The 13,827-nt window shown below is 49.6% G+C and overlaps 1 protein-coding gene across 4 annotated transcripts in view; it reads right to left on the reverse strand.

Moving 5' to 3' along the window:
- ATP11A (ATPase phospholipid transporting 11A) overlaps positions 1–13,827 on the reverse strand; it is a 241,958-nt gene that overhangs the window by 166,943 nt on the left and 61,188 nt on the right. The window lies entirely within an intron of this gene.

Consider the following 13,827-nt stretch of genomic DNA (forward strand, 5'->3'; position numbering starts at 1 on the left):
GCGTTAGAATCGGGCCACCAACTATTGTTATATATTATATATATAGTTGGTGGCCTGATTCTAACGCACCGGGTATTCTAGTATTTATTGTGTAGTTAATGTATGATTTTTTGTTTTATATATATATATATATATATATATATATATATATATATATATATATATATATATATATATATATATATATATATATATATATATATATATATATATATATATATATATATATAGATGTTGTGTGTAGTTGCCACGTGTTTGTGTAGGTCGCTGTAAATGTTCTGGTTGTTGTCTGGGTGTGTGCGAGAGCGGTGTTGCGTTGTGTGTTGCGTTGTTTGTGGAGCGCTGTGTGTCTGCAGCGTTGTGTGTGTGTGTTGCACGGTTTGTGTGGGTGGGGGTGTGTGTGGGGTGCGTGTGTGTGTGTTTTGGGGGAGGTATGTTTTGTGCAGTGTGTGTGTGGGTTGCGTGTGTGTGTTTTGGGGGAGGTATGTTTTGTGCAGTGAGTGTGTTGCGCAGTGTGTACGTATATTTGTGTGTGCCGCGGTGTTTGTGTGTTGGGTGTTGTGTGTGTGTGTGTGTGCGCAGTGTTGTCTGTGTGTGTGGGTGTCTGTGTAGGTCAGTGTTTGTGGTTCCCAGTGTGTGCGTGGTGTGTTGTGCGGTGCGTGTGTGGCGGTGTGTGTGTGTTTTGGGGTGAGGTGTGCACCCCCATTGTGCTCCATCCCCCATGCTGCGCACCCCATCATCCTCCATCCCCCATGCTGTGCACCCCCCATCGTGCGCCATCCACCATCATGCTCCATCCCCCATGCTATGCATCCCCATCGTGCTCCATGCTGCGCACCCCCATCATGCTTCATCCCCCCATGCTGCGCACCCCCCATCGTGCTTCATCCCTCCCATGCTGTGAACCCCTCAGAGAGGACTATAATAGGAGGACTATAATAGGAGAAGTATAATAGGAGGAGTAGTCCTGGGGAGAGAAGGGTATAATAGGAGGAGTAGTCCTGGGGGGAGAGGAGTACATAATAGGAGTACTAGTCCTGGGGAGAGAGGAGTATAATAGGAGTAGTTGTCCTGGGGGGAGAGGAGGATAATAGGAGTAGTAGTCCGGGGGAGAGAGGAGTATAATAGGAGTAGTAGTCCTGGGGAGAGAGGAGTAGTTGTCCTGGGGAGAGAGCAGTATAATAGGAGGACTAGTCCTGGGGGAGAGGAGTATAATAGGAGGAGTAGTCCTGGGGGGAAAGGAGTATAATAGGAGGAGCAGTCCTGGGGGGAGGTGTCTAATAGGTGGAGTAGTCCTGTGTGGGGGCGGGGCCAAGGGGGCCAATGTGTGCGGGGGGCGGGGCAGAGTGGCCAATGTGCGCGGGGGCGGAGCCGAGCCGCCAATGCGGGCAGGGCGCCGAGCGGCCAATGCGACGTTGTCACTGTAATGACGTCATTTTGGAGCAACACAGGGACAGACAGACTTAATAAAGCAATATATATATATATATACACATATACACACACACACACACACACACACACACACATACACACAGTATATATTCACATACATATAATATATATAACTCTATATATAGATTATACCTATATCTATATCTATATATATTATATCTATATATAGATATAGATAACAGTTTTGACTCTTAGGCCACTTGCACACATTGTGTATTTGTGAGTTTTTTATCTTAGTGTTTGTAAACCAAGCCCGGGAGTGGGTAAAAAAAAAATAAAAATGCAGAAGTAGTGACGTGTTTCTATTATACTTTTCATCTGATTGTTTCACTCCTGGTTTTGCTTTTTACAAATACTGACGCAAAAATCTCACCAAATACTGAATGTGTACATGTGGCCTAAAGGCCCAGTCACACTAAACAACTTACCAGCGATCCCAACAACTATACAACCTGATAGGGATCGCTGTTAGGCTAGGTTCACACACTGCGTTTTTTTGACGCTGCATTTTTGTGCGTTTTTTGCGGCAAAAACTGCACAAAAATGCACCCGCGTCAAAAAAACGCGGCAAAAAACGCACGCGTTTTGCCGCGATTTGGTGCGTTTTTTGGCTGCGTTTTTGCTCACTGCGTCTTTATGCGTTTTTTATCAGTGAACAAAAAAAAAAAAAAGGTCTGATGTCATTTCCTTCTTCAATGTGTTCTTCATTCTCCACTAGTGTATGCAGAAGAGCAGACAGCTGCAGAACTACAAGGCTCAGCATACTCCATCCAATAGTGTATGCAGGAGAGCAGACAGCAGCTGTCGAACTACAAGGCTCAGCATCCTCCTTCCAGGACTGTATGCAGGATTTCTTTGCCCCCCCCCCAAACAAAAAAAATGACGTGGGCTTCGCCATATTTTTGTATGCTAGCCGGGTACAGCAGGCAGGTACGGGCTGCCCCCAACCCCCAGCCGCCTATTTGTACCCGGCTGGGAACCAAAAATATAGGGAAGCCCTTTTTTTTTAAATTATTTCATGACTTTCATGAAATAATTTAAAAAAAAATGACGTGAGCTTCGCCCAATTTTTGAGTCCAGCCGGGTACAACTAGGCAGCTGGGGATTGGAATCCACAGTGCAGGGTGCCCATGCTTTCTGGGCACCCCCGCTGTGAATTGCAGTCCCGCAGCCACCCCAGAAAATGGCGCTTTCATAGAAGCGCCATCTTCTGGCGCTGTATCCAACTCTTCCAGCTGCCCTGATGCCGGGTGGCTCGCTGGGTAATAATGGGGTTAGGGCTAGCTGTATAGCTAAGCCCGAAATTCATGGTGTCACGCCAATATTAGACATGGCCACCATGAATTTCTAGTAAAGATAAAAAAAAAAACACAACACACAGAAAAATATTTTTATTAGAAATAAAACACAAACACAATTAGTGACTCCATCTTTATTGAAACAAAGAACCCCCCTCCGCAGTAATCCTGGGTCAGGGTCCCGCGCCGTCCAATCCGGATCCAATATCATCTGATCGTTCTGCTGGAAGGCAAAGCGATCAGATGATGTGTCAGGATCAAGTGCCTGAATCCCATCACACATCAGCTGATTGTATAAAAGCCGTTTATACAATCAGCAGATGCATCGGTGCAAAAAAAAAAAAAAAAATAATACTTATGTGCTGATTACTGGCAGCTCCTGGAGCGATGGGGCGGGAGTCTGATCCCGTCCGATCGCTGCAGCAGCTGCCGGTAATCAGGGATGAAGTCTCCTGACGCATCCGCTGATACCGGCCGGGCGCCCGCGTCACCGCGATACTTACGATCACCTGATGCGTCAGGTGACTGCATCAGGTGATCCATCGCCAGGTCCTGCATCCATCGGAGGTTTCCCGGCCGTCTGCACACAGCCGGAGCGGGAGCGGCGATACCGTGAGAGGAGATGGGAGCGGGCATGGCACCGGGAGTCTGCAGACAGGTGAGTATAACTTTTTTTTTTTTTCTACTGTTAACTTTTGTTTTCGCAGCCGCTTCCACCTCCTGCCCGTACATGGCGCCGCACGGCAGCATACATACACAGGACGGGAGGTGGAAGCGGCGGTGACGGTACCGGGAGGATTCACGCTTCTGTATATACTGACAGAAGGAATCCTCTTCCTTACACGTCACTTTACTACCCACCTCCTGCGTTTATAGCTGCATTTTTGGTCTTAGAAACGCACCAAAACGCAGCTATTTGCGTTTCTCATTGCGTCTTTCAACATCCCATTGAACTCAATGGATGAAAAGCGCAGTGAAAAACGCGGGAATAATTGACATGCTGCGTTTTTGTGGCACCACAAAAACGAAGCTGAAAAAAACCAGATGTGTGCGGACAGCAAAAATGAAAACTCATAGACTTTGCTGGGGAAGCAAAGTCCTGCAGTTTTGAGGCCAAAAACGCACCCGAAAAACGTGCAAAAACGCCGCGAAAAACGCACTGTGCGCACATAGCCTTAAGTTGCTAGGAGGTCGCTGGTGAGATGTCACACTAAGGGACGCTCCAGCGATCCCACCAGCAACCTGACCTGGCAGGGATCGCTGGAGCATCGCTACACGGGTTGCTGGTGAGCTGTCACACAGGCAGATCTCACCAACAACCAGTGACCAGTCCCCAGCCAGCAGCGACGCGTGGAAGCATGCTGCGCTTGGTAACTAAGGTAAATATCGGGTAACCAACCCGATATTTACCTTGGTTACCAGCGCACACCGCTTAGCGCTGGCTCCCTGCACACCTAGCCACAGTACACATCGGGTTAATTACCCGATGTGTACTCTGCTACGTGTGCAGGCAGCAGGGAGCCGGCTTCTGCGGACGCTGGTAACCACGGTAAACATCGGGTAACCAAGAAGTCCTTACCTTGGTTACCCGATATTTACCTTCGTTACCAGCGTCCGCCGCTCTCACACTGCCAGAGCCGGCTCCCTGATCCCTGCACTCCTAGCCACAGTACACATCGGGTTAATTACCCGATGTGTACTCCAGCTACGTGTGCAGGGAGCCGGGACTGACAGTGTGAGAGCGGCGGACGCTGGTAACGAAGGAAAATATCGGGTAAGGAAAGGGCTTCTTGGTTACCCGATATTTACATTGGTTACCAGCGTCCGCAGAAGCCGGCTCCCTGCTCACTGCACATTCAGTTGTTGCTCTCTCGCTGTCACACACAGCGATGTGTGCTTCACAGCGGGAGAGCAACAACTAAAAAATGGTCCAGGACATTCAGCAATAACCAACGACCTCACAGCAGGGGCCAGGTTGTTGCTGGATGTCACACACAGCGACATCACGACCAACATCGCTGCTACGTCACAAAAGTCGTTCCTTAGCAGCGATTTTGCTAGCGATGTTGCTTAGTGTGACGTGGCCTTTAGGCTCAGAGATTGAGGCCAATTATGCTAATGACACTCTGATCAGAGTATCATTATAGTGTGATCCAACTGTAGCGTACTGTGAGGAGAAGATAAAGAATACAATTTGTCCATCTTCCCCATTGTGTAGGTCTGTGGAAATTGGACTGCACTAAGATGTCAGCTAAGTGCGGTCCGATGTTTTCCATGCACTTATAGACATGAATGGGGATTTCAGAGTGAAATAAAAAAACTGGAAACATGCTTCCAATTTAGACGTTCATGTAACGCTGGCAATGTGCTTACAAAATGCTTTTGGTGAGTTTTTGATGCTGTCTATTTTCACAGAAAACCCATTGTGTTAAAGTTCCAGCAAAGTGGATGGCACATTTTTAGAGAGTCATCATGTGGCCCTTGCTCCAAATTTTTCGAGGGTCATAGGGTGGTCATTCCTCCCAATTTTTAGAGAGTCATCAGGAGGCCCTTGTTCCAGATTTTTTAGAGAGTCATCAGGTGGTTCATGCTCCAAAATATTATAGTGTCATTGTGACGCCCTGGACCCCAGGGGTCACAGAATAACACCACATACACACACACACCCCCTCCCCTGGTAGGGAACACCCGTCAACAAAACCCTTGTTGCCTCCTCCAGGGTCTGATGTCCACACCAGGTGGGGCGGAGCCAGGCAGTTGGCCCCGCCCACTGAGGAGTTCACAGGCCTGGAGGCGGGAAAAGTAGTGAGTTGGTAGTTGGTGTTTGGAGTGGAGTTGAAGTGGAAGTGGAGAAACTGTGTGTCTGGGTCGGAGCCCAGGCACAGTCAGCAAGGTCGGCAGACGGTGGTGGCCGTCTGCAGGAGTTAGTGGTCGTCTGCGGAACCGTAGGACCGGGGTCGAGCATTGGCCCGCCGGTACCGAACCGGGGAGCGGATTGAAGCTAAGCACCAAGGCAGGGTTCTCAGACCCCGACTAGGCTCGGAAGCCGCCGTAAAAGGTCAAATTCTCTGATTGCGGTCTGGACCTCAGGGGTTCATTCCCACCCAAGTCCCGTCAGAAGGCAACAGCCCAACCCGTCCGGATAAGAGCCACCGCCAATGGCCAGAGATCCAAGGGCCAGCGCCTGCGGGCAAAACGGGCTCTCCCAACACGTACAAGCCGGGGAGCGGACCACCCATGGGAATCCATAGGGGTCAAACACTTACACACAGGTGCAGTGAAAGACAGCCACCATCAACCCGTCCGGGGAAAGTGAAGAAACCGCAGCCACATGCGGGTCCCGTCCATCCAGCCGTTTGGTTTACCAGAGACTCTGTCATTGACTACCTGAGTGAGTACACGAGTGCCATCTGGCACAGCGCTGCACTGCTGCCCCGCATCCGCGCTGCCTCCCCGCATCGGCACCTGCACCTATCCCCTACTCTCCAACCAATCCTCCCAACCGGGGCCCCGGGACCAACAGCCCCTACCCACGGAGGGGCCAACACCTCAGATGCTCCTCGCCATCGCTCCCGGGAATCCCAGTCACCAGCAGCGGTGGTGCCATCATCACCACAACCCCATGGGTGGCGTCACAACCGAGATCCCACCACCAAACCTCCCCCTTTCACTCGTTTGCGAGGAGGCGCTGCTCGAGCCCCCGAGTCCGGCCCCGTGCTTGAGCCACCGAGGAGCAGAAGCACCGGACCCGAGCGCCAGAGATTCCCCCCCAGGCGAGCGGCGTTCCCCAAAAAACCCTCTCTGCCCACGACATCATCATGCAACCTCCTCTTAATTTTTCCAGGGTGTATCCGATGCCCTCCTTCAGAATTTTTTCAGGATGTGTATTGACATGTCCGTCTTTCATACTCCACGTACTGACCAGAGTGCCTGGAATAGCTGGGGGTGTGCTGACCCATATTAATAACCTCATAGATGTTAGTTTAGATCAGGACACCCTCAGAAAGGCTGGATATAGAAATCCTTACATGAACCATGAAACACGGGTGTAAATGCAACCTAAGGGTGTATTCACACATTCGTCTCTGCTACATCTTCCATCAAAAAAATGCAGTTTTTCTCCTGTATATCATCCGTATTTTCTTACCCATATTTAAAAACCTAAAGAGGTAAACGCTCTGTGATTTTTCCATTGTCACTTAGCAGTGGAACAGTTGAAGACAGATGGAAACTGATGTAAAATGCATGTTTTCCTCACAGACGGATGAGAATAAGACATACACTGAGTTAAAGAACCAGACACTCTGATAAATGGTTGTGTGAATGGCTTGTAAAATGGGGTGTGAATGGTATACTTTTGTATAAAGATATATTAGAAATAATTCAGGTAAAAAACTAGACAATAATCTATTATGAGCAAGACTGATTCAGATACTAGCCCGTCCGCACGTACAAAGAATATTCCACAATAATTATATTCTCCATGACATGGATTACTAACTCTAATATTAATAGTGTGCTTCAAATAGAAAAATCCTACCTATTCTTCAAGAACCGTAAAGAAAAAAAAAAAAATGGACCCGGTCATCTTCATCCTGAATAATTCTGCACTCTGCGAGCATTTATTTCTTAGGAAGGGGCACAGTACGCCCTGCATTAAGCAAAGTGCAGTATCTCAGTCTTTAGAATGCAGATTCACATTTGGGTCTGGTCCCTGATTACTCATATCCTGAGAATTGTTTTTGTCCTCAATGAACTTTAGTTTTTCTGCTCTTGTGTTAGTGATCCTATTATATTATAAATGACAACGGAGGTTGAAAGTTCAATAATGTTTTCCTGTCTGTTACTGACTTCTATTACCATAAAAACATGAAGAAATTAATAAATAAAAAATTAATTAATAAAAATTAATAAAAAATAATAAAATTTTAGGTATTCACTGAGAAGTATCATTTATCTTTAATAAGTTTAAATTCAGCAAGAACAAAATAAAAACATTACTGAGATTGAATGATTTGTTTGATAATTGAACAAATATTTAATAAATAAATAATTATAGGAAAACCTAATATCCAGTGATTTTCACATCCTTTTTTGTATCAGATAAAAATGGATGAAATTGGGATAGAACTCTCAATTAAAAAAAAAGTCTGTCTTCCTAGTTTCATCTCATGGATCCCCATAGAGTTTAATGGCCAAGTTTGATCCGTGAAATGGATGAAAACAGGGCATGCTCTGAGTCAGTGTGTGCTGACCATAAAAAAACCAAAATGTCATACGGATGTGTGAATGTAGCCTAAAGGCCACTTTACACGCAGCTACATCGCTAAAGCGATGTCGGTGGGGTCATGGAATTCATGACGCACATCCGGCCTCGTTAGCGATGTCGTTTCGTGTGACACGTACGTGTGATCGAAAAAGGTCGCAAAATCGTGCAAAATCGTTAATAGTGGAAATGCTCCCCTATTCCCAGATATCGTTGCTGCTGCAGGTACGATGTTGTTCGTCGCTATGTGTGGCACCGCAGGAACGAGGAACCTCACGTTACCTGCGGCCGCCAGCAATGAGGAAGGAAGGAGGTGGGCGGGATGTTCGTCCCGCTCATCTCCACCCCTCCGCTTCTATTAGGCGCCCGCTTAGTGACGTCGCAGTGACGCCGAACGAACCGCCCTCTTAGAAAGGAGGCGGTTCGCCGGTCACAGCAACGTCGCTAGGCAGGTAAGAAGCGTGACGGGTCCGAGCGATGTTATGCGCCACGGGCAGCGATTTGCCCGTGATGCACAACCGATGGGGGCGGGTACGCACGCTAGAGATATTGGTAACGATATCGCAGTGTGTAAAGTGGACTTAAGGCTGCATTCACATAGCCATGTGTCACTGACTGTTAATCAAGTACCGGGTGTCTCTTATGAGACGTTTGGTTATTACACTTAAAAGGGGTTATCCGGCTTATTTTGCCGTTTTTTTTGGCAATTTGACTATGGGGTTACATTGGGGCAAGTAAGTAGATAGTTACCACTTACCTGCCCTGCTGTGAGCCCCTCTCCCCAGGCTCAGAGCGGTCATGTGACCGCTCCTGCTGCGATTTTGCTGCTTCCGGTCATTTCATGTCAACATGGCTAGGACCATGTTGACATGCAAATCAGGGAACAGCATGTCGCCGCCCTGCTGGGTGGGTACAGTGAGTGGAGTCCCCGCCCCCCTTCCCCGAACCCTCCCACACCTTCTCCCGCGGCCCGAACTCTCCCCGCCACTACTGTGGGGTCCGTGAAGTCACCGCCAGCATCGGGCCCCTGCTCAGGATCGCACATCCAAATGTATCGGCATCACAGATGCCGATACATTTGAAAGCAATGATGAGAGGGAGTGCAGCTCTGCTTCTCAGCATTGTGCCGCTGTCTGTGTCTGACAGTTCAGTGCAGCGGTGATGTCTCCACTGTGCTATGTCCAGACCAGACAGCGGACGAACGTGCAGCAGCGACGGGGACCGAGGAGGGGTGAGCATATATTCCCTACATGTGTTCGCTATGGGAGGGGGGCGGTACAGAGCACCATGTGTTTTGGAGGGGGGTTAGTACAGAGCACCATGTGTTTTTTTGTGGGGGAAGGGTCGGTACAGAGCGCCATGTGTTTTCGGGGGGTCGGTACAGAGCACCATGTGTTTTGGGGGGGGGGGGGGAAGCGGTACAGAGCGCGAGGGCCAGCTCCAGGTTTTTGTGGGCCCCATCCACACATAGACATGCACAGATGCATACAGGCATACGTACACATACATATATAAAGAGAAATTCACAAAAACACATAAATAGACATAGATCTAGACAGTCATATACACTGACATACATAGATATATACTGTACATCATACATGCACACACAGACACATTATTTTTATATATTTATATATATTTCAAATATTGGGAAGCCGGTAACAGCCTCATTCAGCTCCCCGCTTTTCTCCTTCCAGCTCCTCCTAGATTGGTGACAGTCACTAACAGACATGGCTGCACATAGAGCACACTGACACTGCTGTCTATACATCACAAGAGAGGCTGGGGACATACACATTACTGGGGGGAATACATATTACTGAGGAGAGGGGTATACAGCAATGGGGGGCATACAGCTCTAGAGAAGGGCAGTGGCTCTGAGGTGGGGTGACAAAGAGCTCTGAGGTGGGGGGTGACATGCAGCTGTGGGGGTATACAGCTCTAAGGTGGAGGGACATACAGCTCTGAGGGGGTATACAGCACCTGGGTGGAGGGGACATACAACTCTGGGGGAACAGTAGTATGCAGCTCCCATATTCTTCCATATATAGTGTTATGAAGCAGTCATAGTCCTCCATATAGTATTATGTAGCCCCCATATGGCACTATGCAACCCCCATATGGCACTATGCAGCCCCCATATAACATTAAGCAGTCCCCATATAAAACATTAGCCAGATTCCTACTCCACACTGATGAGGGGCAAATACCCCGAAACGGCTGTCTGTGGATGGATACCATGTTTGGCATAGGTGGTCTCCTTGACTGGAGACTGCCCTTCCCGTGGTTGTTCCTTCCCGGTGAAAGACCTGGCTAGTTTCCTGCCAGTGTTGAGAAACATGTGATGGTGTCTCCGCAGGCCTTCTTGATTTGAATATTTCCCAGGGGGCATTGCTCTAGAATCACTGCATTGAGAAACACGTGATGGTGTCTCCGCAGTGGTGGATGTTGATCTCCCTAAGGTCAACCATCCTTGCTCACATAGTCTTTTACTAGGCAATGTCCCACTAGCCAGATTCCTACTCCACACTGATGAGGGGCAAATACCCCGAAACGGCTGTCTGTGGATGGATACCATGTTTGGCATAGGTGGTCTCCTTGACTGGAGACTGCCCTTCCTGTGGTTGTTCCTTCCCGGTGAAAGACCTGGCTAGTTTCCTGCCAGCGTTGAGAAACATGTGATGGTGTCTCCGCAGGCCTTCTTGATTTGAATATTTCCCAGGGGGCATTGCTCTAGAATCACTGCGTTGAGAAACATGTGATGGTTTCTCCGCAGTGGTGGATGTTGATCTCCCTACGGTCAACCATCCTTGCTCACATAGTCTTTTACTAGGCAATGTCCCACTAGCCAGATTCCTACTCCACACTGATGAGGGGCAAATACCCCGAAACGGCTATCTGTGGATGGATACCATGTTTGACATAGGTGGTCTCCTTGACTGGAGACTGCCCTTCCCGTGGTTGTTCCTTCCCGGTGAAAGACCTGGCTAGTTTCCTGCCAGCGTTGAGAAACATGTGATGGTGTCTCCGCAGGCCTTCTTGATTTGATTCCCATATAACATTAAGCAGTCCCCATATAACACAATGCAGACCCATATAGCATTAGGCACCTTCATGTATTATACAGCCCGCATATAGCACAATGCAGACCCCTATAGCATTAGGCACTTTCATGTAGTATACAGCCCACATATAGCACAATGCAGACCCAGAACGCAGTAGGCATCCTCATGTAGAACACAGCCCGTATATAGAAAGTGCAGACCCAGATAGAATTAGACATCCTCATGTAGTACACAGCCCTATATAATACAGTGCAGACCCAGATAGCACAGTGCAGAGCCAGATAGCATTAGGCACCCTCATGTAGTATAAAACCTGTATATAGCACGGTGCAGAGCCAGATAGCAGTAGGCATCTTCATATAGTATACAGCCTGTATGTAGCACAGTGCAGACTCAGATAGCATTAGGCTCCCTCAAGTAGTATACAGCCTGTATATAGCACAGTGCAGAGCCAGATCGCATTAGGTACCCTCATGTAGTATACAGCTTGTATATAAACACAGCCTGTATATAGCACAGTGCAGAGCCAGATAGCAGTAGGCACCCTCATGTAGTATGCAGCCTGTATATAGCACAGTGCAGACCCAGAGAGCAGTAGGTACCCTCATGTAGTATACAGCCTGTATATAGCACAGCCTGTATATAGCACAGTGCATAGCCAGATAGCAGTAGGCACTCTCATATAGTATACAGCCTTTAAATAGCACAGCCTGTATATAGCACAGTGCAGAGCCAGAGAGCAGTAGGCACCCTCATGTAGTATACATCCTGTATATAGCACAGCCTGTATATAGCACAGTGCAGAGCCAGATAGCAGTAGGCACCCCAATATAGTATACATCCTGTATATAGCACAGCCTGTATATAGCACAGTGCAGAGCCAGATAGCAGTAGGCACCCTCATGTAGTATACAGCTTGTATACAGCACAGCCTGTATATAGCACAGTGCAGCGCCAGATAGCAATAGGCATCCTCGTGTAGTATACAGCTTGTATGTAGCACAGCCTGTATATAGCACAGTGCAGAGCCAGAAAGCAGTAGGCACCCTAATGTAGTTTACAGTGATGAAATACATACTCACTTCTCCTCGTTTCCCCGCTGCTCCGGTCTCCTCGGCGCGTCCACTGCTGTCGCTCGCTCTGACCTCTCAGCAGGTGCGCAGTGATGACGTCACCACGTTCCGCTGTAGCGCTGTCAGAGGGCAGCAGTTCCAGGAGAATAATGAGAGGGAGCTCGCTGCTCACTCTCTCATCATTGCTCTCAATTGTATCGGCAACTGCGATGCCGATACAATTGAAAGCGTAATCCTCAGCGGGGGGAGTCCAATGCATGTCTTTTGGGGGGGCGGTACAGAGCGCCATGTGTTTTGGGGGGGCGGTACAGAGAGCCATGTGTTTTCGGGGGGTGGTCGGTGCAGAGCACCATGTGTTTTGGGGTGGGGTCGGTACAGAGCGCCATGTGTTTTGGGGAGGGCGGTACAGAGCACCATGTGTTTTGGGGGGGTCGGTACAGAGCGCCATGTGTTTTGGGGGGGGTCGGTACAGGGCGCCATATGTTTTGGTGGGCGGTACAGAGCGCCATGTGTTTTGGGGGTTGGTTGGTACAGAGCGCCATGTGTTTTGGGAGGGGTCGTTACAGAGCGCCATGTGTTTTGGGGGGTCTCGGTACAGAGCGCCATGTGTTTTGGGGGGCGGTACAGAGCACCATGTGTTTTTGGGGGGGGCGGTACAGAGCGCCATGTTTTTCTGGGGGGTGGTCGGTACAGAGCGCCATGTGTTTTGGGGGTGAGAGGTCTGTACAGAGCGCCATGTATTTGGGGGGGGTCGGCACAGAGCGCAATGTATTTTGGGGGGTGTGGTGGGTGGTGCAGAGCCCAATGTGGTGAGGTGTGCAGAGCCCAATGTGGTGGGGGGTGCAGAGCTCAATGTGTGTGTGGGGTGCAGAGCCCTATGTGGTGTGGGGTGCAGAGCCCTATGTGGTGTGGGGTGCAGAGCCCTATGTGGTGTGGAGTGCAGAGCCCTATGTGGTGTGGGGTGCAGAGCCCTATGTGGTGTGGGGTGCAGAGCCCTATGTGGTGTGGGGTGCAGAGCCCTATGTGGTGTGGGGTGCAGAGCCCTATGTGGTGTGGGGTGCAGAGCCCAATGTGTGTGTGGGGTGCAGAGCCCAATGTGTGTGTGGGGTGCAGAGCCCAATGTGTGTGTGGGGTGCAGAGCCCAATGTGTGTGTGGGGTGCAGAGCCCAATGTGTGTGTGGGGTGCAGAGCCCAATGTGTGTGTGGGGTGCAGAGCCCAATGTGTGTGTGGGGTGCAGAGCCCAATGTGTGTGTGGGGTGCAGAGCCCAATGTGTGTGTGGGGTGCAGAGCCCAATGTGTGTGTGGGGTGCAGAGCCCAATGTGTGTGTGGGGTGCAGAGCCCAATGTGTGTGTGTGGGGTGCAGAGCCCAATGTGTGTGTGTGGGGTGCAGAGCCCAATGTGTGTGTGGGGTGCAGAGCCCAATGTGTGTGTGGGGTGCAGAGCCCAATGTGTGTGTGGGGTGCAGAGCCCAATGTGTGTGTGGGGTGCAGAGCCCAATGTGTGTGTGGGGTGCAGAGCCCAATGTGTGTGTTTGGGGTGAAGAACCCAATGTGGGGCTGTAGTGATAACAGGTCAGGTGCTGGGGCATAATACTGACAGGGAATGTGTGTGCAGAGGGCGGGCAGGGGGCGGGGCTGGACACTGAGGCCGGGCGGTGCCAGCTCT

Source organism: Anomaloglossus baeobatrachus, chromosome 2 (genome assembly GCF_048569485.1).
Source record: "Anomaloglossus baeobatrachus isolate aAnoBae1 chromosome 2, aAnoBae1.hap1, whole genome shotgun sequence".
Classification (NCBI taxonomy): Eukaryota; Metazoa; Chordata; class Amphibia; order Anura; family Aromobatidae; genus Anomaloglossus; species Anomaloglossus baeobatrachus.